Raw genomic sequence first — 21,802 nt, 5'->3', positions numbered from 1 at the left:
CTCGTGATCCGCCCGTCTCGGCCTCCCAAAGTGCTGGGATTACAGGCTTGAGCCACCGCGCCCGGCAGCTTAGTAGTATTTCTAAGATGCTTTTTTCAACGTCAATATATTGTTTCCTTCTTCCCCTTCTATGAAAACTTCCTTTTACCTTTTTGTCTAACCTCATGATTTCCTTTTGTGTCCATACAGAAAGACTGAATGCCAAGAATAAAATTGACGTCAAATCTCACATGGCTTTCATAACACTTGAGAATAGCCCACTATTAAAAAGAAATGGCTGCACTCCCGAATACATTTTTAGAGATATATTGCCTGACACTTCAGATATGTTCTACAATGATTCTGCCTGCAATCTGTTCACTTTACTTCTTCTTTTTTCCCTCCTCTGTAGTGTTTCTCTCCCTTTTCAACATTTCCCTCTGGCTTCATTTTAGCATTTTTCTCTTGAGTTCTCACCTTTTCCCCTCTTTCCGTTCTCATTTTTTCTTTTATAGTTTGTTGCTCTCTCATGCTCTGCTGGGATTCTTCCCAGTTACTCTTTGGCTTCATGTACATGCAATATGGCAAACTAAATCTGACAAAAGCCTGTCTATTGTTCATCATAGCACCTTTCCAACACATACCAAGTGGTGGGAGAGTTAGGGAATGGAGCTTCCTTGCATGTTAGTATGAATTATTCGGAATGTTGTCATTGAAGGCTAGCGATTCCACATTTTCCATTTTAGCACTTGTTTCTGACACCTACTTCAGGCAAATTTTGTAAGCTTCAAATACAATCCTTGGATCTTCTGTAATGAAGGCAGCTCTAAACAAAGAAGAAAAAGTTTGGTTCATATGTAAGGTTTGGAGGGTAATAAAATATTGATATACTTATATATATCCTACATATACAAGGAGTTGTCCTTGTGAAAACTGTATATAAAAGATAAAGCATATAAGTATAATTATTCAATGTGGTCATAGCAAAGAAAAAATATCTCTCTAATCAAAATCCTGAAAAAAAAGACAAAACGAAACAAAAATAAATAAATAAATAAATCATGGAAGAGGTGGTAGAATTAAGACCTGAATTATGATAACAGAATTAGAATGGGAATTCCAACCATATATATCAAAAATAAGCTAAAATTTTATTTTTATGCTAGTCAAAACAACAGAAATAGTCTGCTTGTGTTTCTGCAACTGGAACCTCTTAGTCATTAAAATAAATCTATTTTACTCGTCATGTCAGAGGCTTCCAAGTGCAAAGTGTACTAAACAAGATGAAAATACTGATTATGTGTAGATGTGACATCTCTGGTGTCCTGACCTCTGAAATTGTATTATATATTCAGGACAGATACCAATGGAAATTTCTATATCTATTTGATCTACTCTACGGTTTGCTATCTATTTTCCTAAGTGAAGAAGGTAGGGAAGTGGGTGAAAAGAATGAGGGTTAGAAAATACACCTAAAATAAAACTTAAATAGTTCCCCTTCGTAAAGTACATGAAACAACTCACAGGGTCATGAGAATACACTATCGGTCAATCTTAACCTTACTTTATCGTGAGGTTTTGTGCTATCAGCTTCACTGACAACTAGACTAGCAATCGATAGTATCAATCCATAGTTATTTGTTTTCTTAGCAGTTTCATGAATATCACTTTTTAAGTAGAATACTAGCAGGAGTTATTTTTCAAGTCGCTTTAAAGCTAACAAAGGTGCCTTTTGCCAGAGTAAAGCTAATTAACTCTAAAATATCAAATCAATATTCTTATTAATATTGTATCCATTATTTGTGGGGAAGAAATCAATGTGTCCTGATCAAAATGTAAATATGCACAATGATGCACTCACACTAGGGAACTTACTATTTTTTCTAAGCAAGCACATTTGAGTCAGTAAGACATGTATTAGGCAATTGTCTTTGAATTCACTGAAACAGTGCCCTCTTTGCTATGACTATGTCTAGTAAGATTTTTTTTGATGTTTTAGAGCTGAATTTATTCTCAGCATAGATGAGCCTGGTGCCACCTTGAATATTCACCATTCAGAGACTGCCACTTTTGCCATGGGAACTCACACATGCAACTTGTTTCCATGACAGCCTGTAAATTACAGGTCCCAAAGTCAGCTGCAAGGAAAAGAGAAAATAAATTAAAAAAAAAAAAAGACCCTTGCCTTACTTTTTGGCAGACTTATCTTGGATATTACTGATGGCTTTTTGGTTTGGTTTCAAAACCACCTGTGTCATAAGGGAGACATTGAGATTGTGCTTTCTCCTGCAAATTAGCAATTAGAGCCAAACTGTCTTCTGTGAAGCAGAAAGCTAATACAAGACTTAGGGAGGAAAGAAAGTATTTTCATAAGTCATGCACCAGATGAGGGTCTCTTCATGAACAGGCCACCCTGTCCTACTGTTATCTACTTTTAAATCTCTTATGGACAGCAACTGCTTCAATGAAGGCAAAAGCATCAAAACTCTAACATTCTAATGAATAATATGAATATAAAACATTTGAATATTCAGAAAAAGTCTAAAATTCAGATAGAGTTTAAGACCCACAATCATCTTTAATTTACGTTTTGACAAATATATTTCTCTGTAGGACTATCTACTCTGGCAGCAAACCAAATGTTGAAACCAAAACAATTCAAATATGGCATTTTGTAGGCAGGGCAGTAGAAGCTGACATGAACCCAGCACCTACCTCCACCCTATATATTATCATATTTAATTTTCACACGGGTCCTAGAAGGCAGGAGAGTTTTATTTCCATTTTCCAGTTGAGTTGAGGAAACTAAGGCTCAGAAGTGCTAAGTAAATTGTTCCGATCACTAAGTGAAGCAATCAGAATTCAAAGTACAAGAATCAACTCAAATACATCCACTCAACCTACAATTGTCATCTTTAAATATGGAATTCAGAGGAAAAGCATTATTTATTTACTTTTACACTTTGAAAAAACTCTCTTCAAGGTAATTTATATATCAGGATTTCATTTTACAATACACACATACCTTGCAATAAAAGACAATATAAACAGATTAACGCATCAAGTTGCCTGGCTTATTACAGATTTCACTCATTAAAAAAAAAAAAAGGAAAGGAAATAAATGCGGTCATTTGCCACATAGCAGGCCACTGTGCTTTTTTTTTTATCAATTCAGTTTCTGTGCATGTAGTTCAAGGACAACATAGGGCCTGATATAGAGCCCCTTCTTGATTTATATTTTATTTCCTGTAGAACTACAGATTACAGTATGCCTTTGTTTCAGATAAAATCAGGATGTATAAAGCAGTGTTGTACTGACCTCCACATGATGCTAACATTTTTGCTTCAAACTTATACAGATTTTAAATTTATTGCCAAGTCTGAAAAGCCTGGCTAAGACAGTCATTGTGTCATACTAGCTTTATGTTTGGATCCTGTGTTGACATCAACCCTAAATAATCACAAAAGCAGTGCTTTTGCAGATGTATTTGTGCTGGTCTCTGAGTTCTTAGTTCATTTAAATATCAATGAGTTGAAAATGTACTGAAAATCATACCTTAGCTTTTTGTCCTTTTCAGCGTGTTTCATTAAATTAAATTATATTTTAGTTTAAGTCTATGTAGATAAGTATATCCAGTTACCATAAGCCAATTTAATTATATTTTGTACTTGCCCAATTACTGACTTGAAGCAAATCTTTGACTAATAATAATGACTGCACATTACTAATGTTAGTAAGGGAAGTCCTGAAAGCACTTCATTCTCTGTCTATATGGTGTACGTTCCTTTTCTGTTGCTTAAAATATTTCTTTGAATTCTTACTGCATACACATAAATTCAAATTCCCACTGCATTCAAGGTCTTTACAAGTAGTCTTCCTCCTGGCCACTCACTCTTCTATAAATCAGAGCACAAATGTTAAAGCCTATTAGACCTGAATTCAATTACTGCCTCTGCCATTTCCTATCTATATAAATTTAGAAAATTTTATTTTGTTTTACCTTACCTGAGCTGATTCCTTTTTTTGCAAAATAAAGGTAATAGTACTTGACTCAGAATGTTTGTGAGGAGAAAATGTGAAAGAAACATAAAACACTGAGAACAGTGATTGGTCATTTCTGCCAATGCAAGACTTAATCCAGTCCTTCCACACCCACCCCCAGTTCTTTACCAAATTTTCTTCTACGTACCCTGTTCTTTAGCAACACTGAAAAATTTACCTTTCCCCAAATAATAAATGTATTCCTCATCTATTCCTTGACACATGGCACGCACATGGCCTGGAATAGCCTTTACACCCTTCTTTTTGCTGCACTACTCCTTTGTTTCTGAGTATCACTTCCTTTATGATACCTTCCTTGACATGTCTCCCCATGAGTTCTAAGTTCTTATTCTGCATGAGTTCTTATTTTGAACTCATGTAGAACTTTGTACATACTTCAATTATAACACTTAGGATATTCTAATTGCATGTTTATAATAGTCCTTCCCTAGTAACCTGAGCCCCTCAAAGGCAGAGTTGGCATCTACACCATCATTGTGTCACTAGTATCTGGTGTTTAATATTTGTTGAATAAAATAATTATATGCTTAATAAATCATGATCACTATATTCCACTTCTTTTTAATGTGCATTCCTATCCACACATAAGACAAGACTGCTCTATTGTTCTAGGACTTGAACTTAATAGAAACTGGACAGATGTCTGTGTAATTAAATATAATGTGAACAACAGGAACTGGTGTTGTTAAGGGCAAAATATTGATCAGTGAAGAGAGGAGGTGAATTAAGTGGAGTTAAAAAGAGAAGGGAACATGGGAACACCACTTTCATTTATCATTCCCATTTTGATTTTACTTTTGGAAACCTGACAAATATGTAGCAGTAATGTCTTGCAGAAGACAGATTTCATTTTCCCCTTTTAACTTTTAAAATCAGGCTCTAGGAGGTAAAATCCAATCAGAAAATGTGTTTCATGTTAAAATTATGAGATGGATTGTCTTAAAAGCCTTGGTGATGAAAACAGCATAAGAGAAGGTAGACAGTTTGCCTGAGATAAGAACATCAACTTTCCTTCTTTAGAAACAATAAGAGGAGTCCAGAGTTGAAATGAGAAAGCACTGTCGAGGGAGAGCTATATATTCCCGTGTCAAAAGTCTCTTCTGGTCTGCTGACCCAGGCAGATGATCAGGTTGATTGACTTCATCTCTATCACCAGCAAATGGAAAGGCAGTGGTGACTAATGACTTTCCCAATATCCATCTTTTTTATTTAAAGAAGTTAGCAATATACCTTGAGATAGATGCTGAAGTAGGTATCATCTGTCTTTTTGTCCTGATATAAGGTTCATGGTTTCTTAAGAATCTGAAGTCAAGGGAATTGAAAAATTGGATTAGGTGTTCTCAAAGATCAGATTAAAAGTTTTTGCTGACTCCTAATCATCTTGTGATCTTGAAATTTCTCTAAGTGTATACAAGAGATAGCAGTAACTAAGATGGGAAATGTATATGCTTACATCTATACTATAAGATTTATGTAGAATTGAGATATGAGATGTATTTATATATTGTGTAGTGTACTCAAAGTTATTTCTACTATCTGACCACTAGTAGTATATTTGTAAGTTGGTTTTATGAGACATATATCTTAACACATGCCTTCTTCCTGAAATTGTCTCTCTCTCTCTCTCTCACACACACACACAACACATACATACACACAAACTCTTTTGTCTCTTTCTTACCAATTCATCCTGTAAAACAAATAAAACTTTGTAAAATACAGATCCAATAATCTCATATCTCTGCTTAAAATTTAATCATAAAATTTGGTCCAACTTTAAAAACCATTAGCAAACACTTCCAGTTAAGTTTGTCCCATTTTTTTTCTCAGTTCTCAAACAATGATCTGTGCTTCAAACAAACCTGACTAGGCACTATCTTCTGGTGCTTTGAAGAACTCAGTTTCTGTACTACTCTCAGCTGCTCATTTCACTGCTCATTTACTTCTTTATATTTCCTGTAATTGTCTGCATTTAAAATAACTTTATACAATTATTAAATGAATTCATTTTTGCATAGAATTTCAAACAAGTTAGGTGATGATAAATTTCCTTTGAACTTCTGTCTAGTTCCTCTTCCCTTTCCAGATAGGCAACCACTGTTGCATACTCTTTTTTATTCATTGACATAAATATGTGTAAAACATATACCTGCATGTCACATATACTTACAAAATATATTTTGTAAAACCTATGACTTTTGTATGATTACATGTTTGTTTTACATAAATAATATCTTACATCAATACTCTAATTTTTTCTTATCCATTTTCCTGAGGATCTTTTCATGTCAGTAATAAAGATTTCCCATGATCAAAGTTTCAGTACACAAAATCAATGTATAAAAATCAGTAGCATTTCTATACACCAATAATATCCAGGCTGAGGGTCAAATAAAGAACACAATCTCACTTAGAATAGACACAAAGAAAATAAAATACCTAGGAATGCAGCTAACCAAGAAAGTGAAAGACCTTTATAAGATGAACCATAAAACACTGTTGAAAGAAAGCAGAGATGAAACAAATACATGGAAAAACACTCCATGCTCACGGAATTAAGAGACTCAATATCATTAAAATGGTCATATTGCCCAAAGCAATTTACAGATTTGATGCTATTCCTACCAAACTACCAACATCATTCTTCACAGAATTAGAAAAAAAAATATTCTAAAATTCATATGGAACCAAAAAAGAGCCTGAATAGCTAAAGCAATCCTGAGCAAAAGGAACAGAGCCAGTCATCACACTGCATGACTGCAAACTGTACTATAAAGCTACAAAATATATAGCTACATACACAAACAGCATGGTACTGATTCAAAAATAGACACAGAGACCAATGGAATGGAAAAGAAAAGTCAGAAATAAAACTGTGCACCTATACCATGTGATCTTCCATAAGGCCATCAAAAATAAGCAACGGAGGAAGAATTCCATATTCTATAAATATTGCAGGGACAACTGACTACCTATGTATGGAAGAATGAAACTAGACCCTTACCTTTTACCATGTTTAAAAATAAACTCAAGATGGATTTTAAACGTCAGACCTCAAACTACAAAAATTCTAGAAGAAACTCTAGGAAATAACCTTCTCAGCATCAGTCTTGGCAAAGAATTTATGGCCAAGTCTTCAAAAGCAATCGCAACAAAAACAAAAATAGACAAATGGAACTTAATTAAATGAAAGCACGTCTGCACTGCAAAAGAAATCATCAACAGACTAAACAGACAACCTACAGAATGGGAGAAAACATTCACCAACTATGCATCTGACAAAGGTTCACTGTCCAGAATCTATAGAGAACTTAAATCAACAAGCAAAACACAAATAACCCCATTAAAAATGGGCAAAAGGCATAAACAGATACTTTTCAAAAGAAGACATATAAGCAGTCAACAAATGTTTCAACAATGCTCATCACGAATCATCAGAGAAAAACAAATCAAAACCACAATAAGATACCATCTCACACCAATGAGAAAGTCTACTATTAAAAAGTCAAAAAAAACATAGATGCCTACAAGGCTACAGGGAAAAAGGGACATTTATATGCTGCTGTTGGTGGAAATGTAAATTAGCTCAGCTACTGTGGAAAGCAGTTTGGAGATTTCTCAAAAAACTTAGCACTAACGTAAGACCCAGCAATCCCATTACTGGGTATATACACAAGGGAATACAGATCATTATACCAAAAGACACATGCACTTATATGTGTGTTCATCACCATGCTATTCACAATAGCAAAGACATGGAATCAACCTAAGCACCCATCAGTGGTGAATTGGATAAAGAAAATGTGGTAGATACACACCTTGGAATACTACACAGCCATAAAAAATAAGGACATCATATCCTTTTCAGCAACATGGATGGAGCTCGAGACTATAATCCTAAGAAAATTAGCACAGGAACAGAAAACCAAATGTCACATGCTCTCATTTACAAATGTGAGCTAAACATTAAGCACACATAGACATAAACATGAGAACATTAGACTGCAAACTACTAGAGAGAGGAAGAAGGGAGGAGGTTGTGGATTAAAAAAACTACCTTTTGAGTACTATGCTCACTACCTGGGTCCAATATACTCAGGTAAAAATTTTATGAATGTACTCCCTGCATTTAAAATAAATGCTGAAATATTTAAAATGATAAAATAAAAGGTTTGCTATAATCTTCCAAGTGTGACCATGCCATGCTTTATTTTACCATCCACCCCTAATGGATATTTGGATTACCTTCATTTTGCCATTGAAAAAAAATACTACAAAACCCAGTGAACATGACTGTGCACTATATTTTCTAAGATACTGCTATAGTTTTAATGTGTCCCCAGAATTCATTTGTTAAAATTAATCCCCAATGCAACAGTGTCGGGAGGCCCAGGGAAGTGTTTAGTTCATGAGGACTCTGCCTTCATGAATAGATTAATGTAATTATAAAAAGGGCTTGTGGCAATGGGTTCACTCTTTTTTATTATTTTTATTTTTAAGTTCCAGGGTACATGTGCAGGATGTGCAGGTTTGTTACATAGGTAAACGTGTGCCATGGTGGTTTGCTGCACCTAACAACCCATCACCTAAGTATTAAGTCCAGCACGCAGGTTCCCTCTCTTGCACTCTTGGCCTTTTGCCTTCCACCATGTGATGATGTAACAAAAAGGTTGTCAGATACATGCTGGTGCCTTGATTTAGACTTCTAGCCTCGAAAATTGGAGCCAATAAGTTTCTTTTCATCATAACTTGCCCAGTCTCAGGTATCCTGTTATATCAGCACAAAACAGACTAAGACAGAAACTGCTACCAGAGAAGTGGAGTGTTGCTATAATAAATACTTGAAAATGTAGAGGCAGCTATGGAACTACATATAATGGATAAAGGCTGGAGAATTTAGAGGAGCAGGCTAGAAAATGCCTATATTGCCGCGAACATAGCAATAATGGCCAATCTGGTGAGGGATTAGGAGAAGAGGAGAACTGTAGGGAAAGTATAAAATGTCCTTAAAATTACTTAAGTGGTTATAAACAGAATATTGGTAGAAATACGGACAGTAGAAGCCATTCTGATGAGGTCTTGGATAGAAATGAGGAAGAAAGTATTGAAAACTGGGGGAAGGCCATCCTTGTTATAAAGTGGCAAAGTACTTGGCTGCATTATGTCCATGTCGTGGGCTTTATGGAAGGCAGAATTTAAGAGAATTGAACTAGGATATCTGGCAGAAGAAATCTCTAAGCAGCAAATATGGAAGGGACTGTGTGGTTCTCTTAACTGCATATAGTAAAATGTGAGAAGACAGAAATGATTTAAAGATGGAATTAATAATTAAAAGGGCAGAACACACAGATTTGTAAAATCCCAAGCATGAACACATAAACAATGAAAAGGCATGTTTAGAAGAGAAAATCAAGGGCATGAGCGGTGACTGTTTGGTAAGGAGATTACCATGGAGTGAAGAAAGTCAGGTGCCATTCATCAAGACAATGGGAGAATTATCCTAAAAGCATTTCAGAGATCTTCAAGGCTGCCACTCCCATCATAGGCTCAAAGTGCAAGGGCCTTGAGGGTAGAAAGGTTTTGAGAGAAATACCTAGGAAACTCTTGAGAATTTGCGGTTCATTGCCCAGAGCTCTCTCAGTCCTCTGCCCCCACATTCTGGTGCTGCTATCTTCAACCACCTCAGCTGTGGCTCAAGCAGGCCCAGGTGTAACTCTGGCCCTGTGGAGGCATGACTGCCTCCACCTAGATTTCAAAGGATGCTTCAGAGGCCTGCTGCTTGGGCAGAGCTACTGCAGAGAGTCCTGACCAGGGTAATGCCTTGTAGAGCCATGAGATGAGGGCCACTCCTAAGACTTTAGAACTGTAGAGCCACCAGCATGCCACATCAGCCTGGAGAGGTACAGGCATGAGACTCCAACCCATGAGAGCAGCTAAGTGAGATGAGTTCAGCAAAGCCACAGGGTTAGAGCTGCCTGAGGCCTTGGGGGCCCAACTCCAGTTTTAATGTGCTTAGAAGACAGGACACAAAGTCAAAGATTATTCTCAAGCCTTAAGATTTAGTATTGTCTGCCCTATTCGCTTTTGAACTTGGTTAGAACCTGTTACTCCATTCTTCTTGCCTATTTCTCCTTTTGGAATGGAAAAATCTGTCCTATGCCTGTCCTACCACTGTAATTTGAAAGCACGTAACTTGTTTTAACTTCACAGGTTTACAGCTAAAAGATAATTTGTATCAGGATGAATCTTACCGTGTCTCAGTCATATGATGCTTAGATTTGAGACTCTGGACTTACATTTTAAAGTTGCTGCTGAAAGACATTGAGACGTTTAGGGCTGTTGGAATGCAATGAATGAATTTTTCTTATAAGAAGAACATGAATTTTGGGTAACTGGGCAGAATGGTGTGTTTTGAATGTGCGCCCCAGAATTCATCTGTTGGAAATTTAATCTCCAATACAACAGTGCTGGGAGGTGGCGCCTAATGGGAGGTGTTTAGGTTATGAAGGCTCTTCCCTCATGAATTGATTAATGCCATTATAAAAAGGGCCCTCCAAAATAGGTTTGCTCTCTTGTGCTCTCACCCTTCCACATTTTGTCATGTGATGACATAGCAAAAAGGGCCTCACCAGATGTCTGTGCCTTGATCTTCTTGGCCTCCAGAACTGTGAACCAGTAAATTTTCATTCATTGTAAATTACCCAATCTCAGATATTCTGTTACAGCAGCACAAAATGGACTAAAACAGAAGCTATATTAGCTTGAGCTAACATCACAAAATACCACAAACTGTGTGGCTTAAACAAGAGAAAATTATTTTTCACAGTTCTGAAGACTGGAAATCTGAGGTCATGGTGACAGCATTGTTGGGTTCTTTGTAATGGCCCTCCACCTGGCTTGCAGATAGCTAATTCCACCGTGAGGTTCCTACTCTCATGACCTAATTATTTCCCAAAGGCACCATCTCCAAATACCATCACATTGGGGATTAGGGTTTTAACATATGAACTTTGGGGAAACACATGCAGTCTATAGTAGATATATGGCTAAGAAATGAGTTTCAGAGTGGAGAGTTCTATCAGATTGTCTCCTGACTGTCTCAATTTACATGCTCACCTAAGTGCTTGAAACTGCCCATTATCCTCTATCATTGCTACCACCTATCCTATACCAGCACTGGCACCCTGACCTGAGACTTTCAGCCTCCAGAACTGTGAAAAATAAATTTATCTTGTTTAAGCCACCCACTGTGTGGTATTTTGTTATGTCAGCTCAAGCTAATACAGCTTGTTTTAGTCCATTTTGTGCCATGATAACAGAATACCCAAGATTAGGTAATTTATAATGAATGGAAATTTACTGTTTCATACTTCTGAAGGCTGGAGAGTTCAAGATCAAGGCACTGTCATCTGGTGAGGGTCTTTGTGCTGTGTTATCATATGGCAATGGTAATCTATCTTTTCCTAATTTTGAGAAAATTTGCTATCTCATTGTTTTAATTTGTGTCTTCCAGTTACTACTGAAGTTTTGAAAGAGTTATTGGCCATTTGTACTTTCTCTTTTTTTAATTACCTGCTCATTTTCTTTGCTTATTTTCCTATTGGGCTTTTGCTTTTTTTTTTTAATTTGAAGGAGTTTTTTATAACTTCTGAACACTAATCCACTGTAATCTTTATGAAAGCAGAGGTTTTTTTTTATCTGTTTTGCTCACTACTAGACCCTATGGTCTAAAAGAGCACATGGTACCATAGTATGTGCTTGATAAATGTTTACTGAAAGAATGAAAAGGCATATAAATAAATAAAGAGGTTGCAAACATTTTCCAGTGTACTGCTTAACTTGACATTATCATATCAAATTTAAATAAAAGTTTTAAATTTGAGTATGATCACATTTATCAATCTCCTGTGCTAAATATCCTACGTTTTGTGTTTAATCTTATAACCATTCCTACCATGGGTTAATAACAGATTATCCTTCATCCCCCTCAAACTGTATGCTTCTGTTTTATTCATTTTCACTCAATTTAATCCATTCTTCTTGATTCTGATGTCTCTAGTCCTATTGAAACAGTAATTTTATCAATATTTATCAATTAAGAAGTTGGTTCATATGTAACATCATAAGATGAATTTTATAGAATATCATATTCCAGGCCAGACACAGCAGCTCACACCTGTAATCCCAGCACTTTGGGAGGCCAAGGGAGGTGAATTTCTTGAGCTCAGGAGTTTGAGACCAATCTGGGCAACTTGGCAAAACCCCATCTCTACAAAAAAAAATGTTTTTTAATTAGCCAGGTGCTGTGGCACGTCTGAGGTGAGAGGATTACTTGACCCTGGGAAGTCAAGGCTACAGTGAGCCATGTTTGCACCATTGCACTCCAGCCTGGATGACAAAATAATATCATATGCCAGATACACTGAATTTTTTAATTTCTGAAAGACTTAAAATACAATGTAACTACCCACTACCGAGTCATTGCCCTTCAAAAACACATTCAAACATGGGTCACTAAATGAGGTAATGTTTCTATAACAGTGTCCTCTCAGCAATCTCAAGAAAAGAGCTCTAGGAAGTATGTTTTGGAAGGCAGCACACTATTTTCATTTCTATTCAATTTATTATTTAAAATTAAATTATACAGTACAATGGGCCCTGGATAAAATATTCTAAATAAGATAGAGAATGTCAGCACCACAATTCTTTGTATGCATGCTAAGCAAAACTCAGAGAAGCAAAAACCCTAGGATATGATGTCAAACAAAGCTTTCAGAAACTTAGCAACAATATGTTTGGAAAATAAAAAGTAAGATGTATACACCAAAGTAACCTTGGGAGCTAAAACAAAAAAGGTCCCTATGAATGTGTCTTATCACAGCAATATTCTCTGGAAAGGATGGACAATCATATCTGTCTTTTTGACCACATTCCCACTCCTGAGTAGTAGCATTGTCAACATATAATATGAAGGCCATCAATTCACTCTGACAGTGTTTGCACTTCAGGTGGTGAGAAACTCTGTGGGCTAAAAGAAGGAAAAAGAAAGAAATCAAGGAGTAATATCTTGGACCGAGATGAGAAGTATAGCAAACTATGGAAGAAGAAAGTTGCAAATAAAAAGTGTTCTAAATAAGAGAGAACTGAACTTTCAAAGAGCAGAGGCAGTAGGCCTATGCTCATTTAAATAAAAGCAAAATCCTCTATGATTTATTACTAAACTTTGCATACAAACATGGTTGTGACAGATTATAGTACTCATTTTACTCACCCACTGAATAGGCCAGCATATGAATAAGAACATTTCCCTGGTTGAATATTCATCTACATAATGCTTTTCTTCTATAGAGCAGAAATTACTAATCAAATAGAACCTCCTTAATTCTGAACTACAATTGTGTAGAAGTCAGTGGAGGAAGTCATTTCACAGAGAAGTAACTAAGACACAGGGATATAAAATGAATCTTCCAAGAAGATTCTGGACCCATACATAGTACATAACAGAGTACAAATATAAAAGTTGACTAGTTGCTTGTCAGGCATTTATTGATCATGAGTCTAGCGAGCCTTTGTTGTAGATTCAAAAATTAAGACTAAAATTCTACCCTTAATATATTCAACACTTGTTGGTGACCCATAATTCACACACAGATACACAGACACACACACCAAATCAAACAAGCAAAGGTAGTGTGCATTTAAGAGAGTGATTTAGCAAGAAAATTATCATTTCCACCAGTTTTAAAATCAAGTCTGCTTCTAATTCAGCTTTACAAATGGAAAACATATAAATTGGAGTAATCTCAAATCACTACAAAAACTTAAAAACACAAAAAAGTCTTACTTTGCAAAATGAAATTAGACTCAACAAATTTTATTGGACAGCTACTGTGTGCTAAGTAGTAAGAATACAAAACTATGTCGGAAAATGGTCCTTGTTATTAAGGTGTTCTCAATCTAATGAAGTCTACTCAGAAAGAATTTATAGAATTCAAGACCCAGTGGACCACAGAAGAGAGATATTAAACTATACTTGAACCATAGAGGATCTGAAAGAAAAACCTTCTAATATCAAAGATACCATATGCCAAAATAGAGGATATGAATAGCATTTGGTAACAGTTCTAAAATGGTGGTGTAGCACGTTGAAGGAGGAGGACATTAAAACTGAGGAATTAGTTAAGGGATTTATGTGTCATATATGAGAATTCAGAAAGTATTTAATAGCCTCTGGCCACACTATTTTTTCTGTGAAGCAAAAAAAGTCCTCCTTCAATACTCTACACCCACAATCTTATACTCATGTCATCTTCCTACTTTCCAATCTTCATTGCACCGGATGACTAATCCCTTTTAGCCCCTGACTACATTCACTATTATCACTTCCCTGACCATCACTCACCTCTCTTTCTCTGGCTTCAGCTCTATGGGCAGCTTCCTCAATAACTATCAATGCATTCCCATCCCTAAGAGAAAAACACACACATATACACACAATAAAAATGATTACAACGACACCTTTGAGGCTGCCTCTCTTCTCTCTCTTCATAACGAAGAATATCAACTTCTCAAAGAAACAGTCTAAATTCCCTCTCACACAATACACCTCATAGTCACTCTTCAACCTACTATCACACAGTGTCTATTCCCACTCCTCCACTGACACTGTTCTGACAGTGGTCTACATTCTATTCCATTTCTTTTTTGCACATGTCATTGCTAATCACTCCTTTGAGTTCACTCAGCCATCATGCCTGTGCCTATCCCAAAATATCCTATTGCTTTCTCCTTTCCTTCATCTGTTTCTTTTTACCCTCCTTTGCTGACTATAATTCTTCAAACTACTACTGTGTTCCCTCCTGTATACTAAAAGAAACCCCTCAGTTAATATTTGATTTTTTTTAATTAGCCTTCAGTCACGCTTATTAATTGTCTTCTATGAGTTATAACTATCTTTCACTCTTTGCCAAAGGAGACAGGTGGTGTTCATGATAACCCATAAGTAATTTTCTATTGTATAACAAATAAAGATTAAACCTGTGGCCAAGCATTAGAAGGCTTCTGCTCTGGGCCCCTACCATCTTTAAGTCACTGAAGCTCCTTTCCACCCACTCACCACACAGATTGAGTACAATCAGCTTAATTATATAAAAAGTGAAAAATTAAGCAGAAAGAAAGATAGACTTGGCCAGAGTACAAATCTATTCTGTATCATATTTAGCAAGTTAATTAATCTACCTAAACCTACATGTTTTTATTTGTACAACTGTAATGATACCTAATTCTTAGTCTCCTGATAGAATTAGAATTCTCCTTGTAGAATGATTGGCATAAAATACACCCATCCAATATTTATTTTTATAATAACAGTAATATTTGTTACTATGGTCACGCACTATATATATGTTAGCTCATTTAATCCTCTCAGAAACCTTTTCAGGGAGATAATCTCACTACCCTCCATTAGAAATGAGGAAACAAAGGCACAGTGAGGTTAACTAACATGCCTAGGAGCCCAAAATTAGAAAGTGGTATACAATCATATTTTAGAGCAACTTACAGGGAGCCTTGAGTGTATCAGTCCTTAAATAAATCATTAAACCCAAACACAATACTGTTATCTACTATAGCTTTGCTCATATAGTTCCCTTATCGAAAATTCTTACTTCGTCTCTTCCCCACTTCATATTCCACTGAATATTCCCTTCTTTCACAGCCCATCTCAAATCCTCTTTGATACCCCTCCCTTACTCCAATAACATCTTACTGGTAATTTTTATATCACTTACCAAACTAAATTGCATCTCACATCTTTGTGCATATGTCTGTTTTGGCAATTAGCCTGAGAGATCTGAGGAGATACAGATCATGTTTGTTTTCTGTTTTTAATCTTTGAACCTTGTGTAGCAATTTGGCACAACGCATTGCCTCACATAAGTGTTCAATAAATCTTTGTCAAATTCACTTTTAAGATTATCAAAATAAATCTGCCTAGGATTTTATCAGAATAACGTATTTTTTACTTTAAAAAATCATGATATCTCCCTCCAAACCCCTGTGATATTTATGCATTCTCAGACTAGGCTGGATTTTTAAGCAGATGCAACTGGGAGAATGGTCCTAGAGCTTTACCTTTTTATGTGATTTCAGTGGTAGGTCTCTTCCCTAGTCAAAAAGAGTACTGCATCAGATTTTATTGTCCATGTGAATGCATTCATTGAAAAGCAGACCTCCAAAAGGACTGGTTGAATCATGCTGAGGTTCAATCATGCACAGATAAGTGAGTACTTATTACAAAACATCTACTTAGTTTCCTGGTATGTATGAGCCTTTCCAGTGTGCACAATGAACTAAAAGCTGCTGAACACAAAAATGTTCTTTATCCAAGTAACACCAGTGCCATCTGCAGGAAGAGCTCAAGCAGCAGTTGTGTTTTTATTTATATATTTCTCTTCAGTCCCAGCAGAAGGCTTTGTCATGCTTTCACCTGATGAAAACCATTACAGAGCTCACCTACTATGGAAGGTTTCCACCCATTTTCCTTGGTGGATGGAGAAGGTATTGTTAAAATATAAGAAACCATAACACAGCTGAACTAGAGAAATCTAGTTCATTCAGTTCCCCCAATAACACCAGAAATGAACAAATAACCTCAAACAGTGATAAACAAAAGGGCCAAAATTACTGCTTAAAACAAAATCAAGAGCAATGACATGATGAGAGTGAACATTTTGTGCATGTGAGCGCTAATGTTAAAATCATCTCAACAAGGAGGAAAGAAGAGAGGAAAAGATCTATTGAGATAACACCTTTTTCTAAAGATAAACTGGTCATGATCCTCAAAAGCATTAATTATAATATTGAACTAGTGTTTATCAAGAATAATCCACATCATTCTACTTCATCAAATAAATCAGGTTTTTAAACTACCAATAAATTAAATAGTAATTAATGGTCATCTGTAGCAGAACCACTCTAATTGAACCTACTTATATAAGCAAAAGCAAATTGCATAAGACCATACCAAAATGATCAAGTGATACTACACTTCATTTCTTTCATATTTATCTCTCTTCAAATACATTTGTTACAGTTTTTGTTTTGTTTTGCAATGGATTAATATAATTGTGTACCTCGATCTGGTGGGGTCCTCAACTGTGATCCACAAAGGAGAAAAATTAGTGAAGTTTTATCACATGTGAAGCATGCCAAATCCCCAAGGGCATGCAAGACTAGCAAACTTTCCCACTTCTTTCTCATATTTTCTGCCACTCTTTTTAAAAGAGGCCTCTCAACTGAACTTCTACATTATGAATGCTTAACTCTGCACATAGAGTAGAAAATCATTTCTACATCTATTGAGAAATGCTGAAAATTCTATCCTGCCCAACATATCTCTCCCATCGGCCTACCAGAAAATCTAACTGGAGAGACTGTATCTGACAATTACCATGAGGAAACAACTTTAAAGATCATAGATGCTACTTGTAGTTGCTGAAGTTAACATAGCTACAGAACTATGTATATAGCCCTAAAAATCAAGACTGAATTGAAGTAATCCAGCTTAAATTTGTAATATAGGCTAATTACTATGACAATATAGGTAGTATTGATAATTGCTAGAATATGCCTATATTGCAAATATAACAATAAAATGAGTTACCCTATAAAAAAATAAGGAAACAAAAAATTCACTGGGCAGGTAGAAGGTAATTGCAATAGGTGTAAATCAATGAAGAATAATATTTTACTAGAAATTAGTGGGAAGAAGGAAATAAAAAGTATTGTGATGATATTTTAACATTCCTGAGCCCTTTCTAGAATGCACTACTGAGACAGGACACAAAATAAACACAGTTGTAGTAAGGAACTCAATCAGCTCTTGTGTCTCATTCAGTGCAAACAAAGCATGGGACAAGTCTTCATATTTTGAGCACCAAGAAAGTCCAGAAACTATTTAGAGACTTAAGGTCAAAAAATGAATCGGTTGGTGAAGCAAAAGTGACATGACTTCAGGGGTTCGAGGGCCCTGTCCCACAGAGGCTTACAATAACCAGCAAGGTAAAGGTTGAACTAGATGGCTTGATATAAGTCCAGACTAGAGTAAGTCAAGAATTTGAAAGTTCGGAGAAAAATTCAGGATTCTATGGCATGCAATCCTAAAAGGCAAGATAGGCCGAAAGGACTAGAGCCTCCCCAGGAATCATTCTGATTATACAATCACAAAGTATTTTATTAGAAGAGAAGAATGTGAAGCACCAAAATAAACATGGCGGTCCCAGCAAGTCATAGACTAAGACAATAACACATGGTTTTAATGACTGCATGACAAAAAATAAAATATTATCCCAGACTAGGAACAAAGATATAACCACCAATGGTAAATATGAAAGCTGTAAAGCATTTTGTTTAACAAAGAGGATAGGGAGAAACAAAATTTATACAATATGTATATTAACGCTGGCTGAAATGAAAATAAGGATTCCAAAGCCCCGTTCCCTCCCACTACCACATAGGGGCCTGAAAGGGCTCTTAGAGCACTGTCTGAAACCTCAGGCCTAGGTCCATGTACAAGTTGCTCTGCATAGATAAAAAGACCTTTCTTATTTCATTTCTGACCCACCTTTCCAGCTCTCCTGCTCCCTACACGCATACATGTGCATGCACACATGCATCAACCACACTGCCCTGCTGATTTCTGCCCTTGTGCAGTTCCTCACCTCTTCCTCTACACTTCTTTCCTTTGAGTGAATCGTATTCTCCTATGGGAAGCTGAAGATTATAAAATAAACTAGCATGAACAGAACCAGAATTTACGCTTTCGTGTGTAATCATTTCTCTCACAGAAAAGCCTTTCTGGTGCTTCCATTCAAACATTTTCTGACCTTGATCAGTGAAGTAAAGGAGCTAGGAGAGTGTTCTCTAGTTTACGTCTGTTTGCAAACAGATGGGCAATGACAATGTATATGTCTAACATTTAATTCACTGTTAAGTTTTCCAGCTGCATGATCAAATGTAGAAGTTTACCTATCTAATTAAACACTGTTGGAGTTTTCCTCCTGGAGATTCAGTTTGATGCTCTTTTTATCAAGCAGAGACAAGCACTCCAACAAGTAGCAGGCAATATAAAAGGAATGGGCTCCGCATGGCAGCATAGCTTCGAACTTTAGTGTGAACTTCTGAGTTACAGAAAATTAGTGAGAAATGTTCTCTTATAGCATTATTAATTAATTACACTACTAATTCTTTAATTTGTTCTATATTTACAAAGACCAGAGCCACTGTGAACACATTTTCTGCCTAACCCAGAAACTTAGTGTTTCTCCTATGGTTCTTCTTTCTAAATTCCTTGCCTTGTATAAAATGCAAAAACTTGCAAATTCACCTTTATCAGGTCCACAAGAGTACTTCTTTTTAAGGTAGTTTAATCCAAAGAGTCTTTAGAAGAGCTCCATCCCTGATTCTATTTCCAAAGAATATTACTAACATGGGCAAATCTAAAGCCCGTAAAGAGGCTTAGAAACATATTTGAACAAAATCTTTATTGAGACCTTAACATGTAAATGTTGTGTAATCTCACAAGATCACATTTCCACAGATTTCAATTCTTAAAAAAATTTTAAATTATGTAGTTATGTAGAACTTTTGCTGGTAGTTACTAAAACAAAATCAATTTATTGCCTACACTACTGAGCACTTTATGTCCTAGCAATAAAGAAAAGCATGCCAAAAATGCATCAATGTTGTTCTTTCATGAGAAAAATTCTACAGAGACTAATAATAGGCGAGTAAAAGTTAAACTATGTGAAAATTAAGAGAAGCAATGAAAGCTTCAGAAACCGTGAAACGTCTTCAACTTTGTATTATCTAGCTAAGGTATAGATAGTAAAATGACCAAAAATATATCAGAAAGGTTTTATATTATTAACTGAATGAATGTCTGACTATAAAGCAAAGTCAAATTAACAGATAAAATAATGGGAGGAGTAAAATGATTCACCAAATAGAGAAGGAGAAAAGAAGACAAAGGCTGAAAGAGAATGCAATAGTAGTCAATTAAATGAACTTAGTACACTACATTTTTATGTAGATAAATGTAGAAAATGAGAAGAGAATTTCAATATGCATAAATTTACTTACTCCAAACAGATCATATCAACAGGCTGTATAGGCATACCTCCTTTCATTGCATTTCACAGATACTGAGTTTTTTACAAATTGAAGGTTTGTGGCAACTCAGCCTTAAGCCAAGCCTATCAGTGCCATTTTTTTCAACGTGCACACTTCCTGTCTCTGTGTCACATTTTGGTAATTCTCACACTAATTCCAATATTTTCATTATTATTATGTCTGTTATAATGACCTGTGAGCAGTGATCTTTGATGATACTATTACAATTGTTTGTGGGAGCCATGAGTGATGTCCATGTAAGATGAGGAACTTCATAAATGTTACGTGTGTTCTGACTGTTCCACTTACCAGCTGTTCCCCCATCTGTCTGCCTCTCCTCAGGCCTCTCTATTCCCTGGAACACAATAGTATTGAAATTAGGCCACTTAATAACCCTACAATAGCCCCTAAGTGTTCAAGTGAAAGGGAGGGTTGCACATCTCTCACCTTAAATCAAAGCTAGAAATAATTAAGCTTAATAGGGATGGCATGTCGAAAACCAAGATAGGCAGAAAGCCAGGCCTCTTGCACCAAACACCCAAGTTCAGAATGCAAAAAAAAAGTTCTTAAAATAAATTCAGGCCAGGCACGGTGACTCACACTTGTAATCCCAGCACTTTGGGAAACCGAGGCGGGTGGATCACAAGGTCAGGAGTTCAAGACCAGCCTGGCCAAGATGGTGAAACCCTGTCTCTACTGAAAATACAAAAATTAGCCGGGCATGGTGGCAAGCATCTGTAATCCCAGCTACTCAGAAAGCTGAGGCAGGGAATTGCTTGAACCCAGGAGGCAGAGGTTGCAGTGAGCCGAGATCGCACAACTGCGCTGGATGGACACTCTGCCTGGATGACAGAGTGAGACTCTGTTTCAAAAAAAATAAATAAAATAAAATAAAATAAAATAAAATAAATAAATTCTAAGTGCTACTCCAGTGAACACAAATAATAAGAAAGCAAAACAACCGTACTACTGATATGGAGAAAATTTTAGTGGTCTGGATGGAAAATCAAATCAGCCACATTTCCTTAAGCCAAAACTCAATCCAGTGCAAGTCTCTAACTCTCTTCAAATCTGTGAAGGCTGAGAGAGATGAGGAAGGTTCGAAAGAAAAGTATGAAGCTAGCACAGGTTGGTTCTCAAGGATTAAGGAAAGAAGCCATCTTCATATCATATAAGTGCAAGGTGAAGCGACAGGTGCTGATGCAGAAGTTGCAGCAAGTTATCCCAAAATATCTAGCTAAGATCATAGATGAAGGTGGCTACACTAAACAACAGATTTTTAACATAGACAAAATAGCCTGCGATTAGAAGAAGATGTCATCTAGGAATTTCATAGCTAAAGAAGAGAAGTCAATGCCTGGACTTAAAGCTTCAAAGAACCGGCCAACTCTCTTCATAGGACCTGAAGTTGATGCAATGCTCATTTACCATTCTGAAAATCCTAGGGCCCTTAAAAATTAACCTAAATCTACTCTGCATGTGCTCTGTAAACAGAAAAACAAAGCCTGGATGACCACACATCTGATTACAGGATGGTCTCCTGAATATTTTTTAAGCCCACTATGGAGATCTACTGCTTAGAAAAAAAAA

Source organism: Rhinopithecus bieti, unplaced genomic scaffold (assembly GCF_001698545.2).
Source record: "Rhinopithecus bieti isolate Rb0 unplaced genomic scaffold, ASM169854v2 scaffold_66661, whole genome shotgun sequence".
Classification (NCBI taxonomy): Eukaryota; Metazoa; Chordata; class Mammalia; order Primates; family Cercopithecidae; genus Rhinopithecus; species Rhinopithecus bieti.
Note: the sequence above shows the minus strand (reverse complement) of the source record.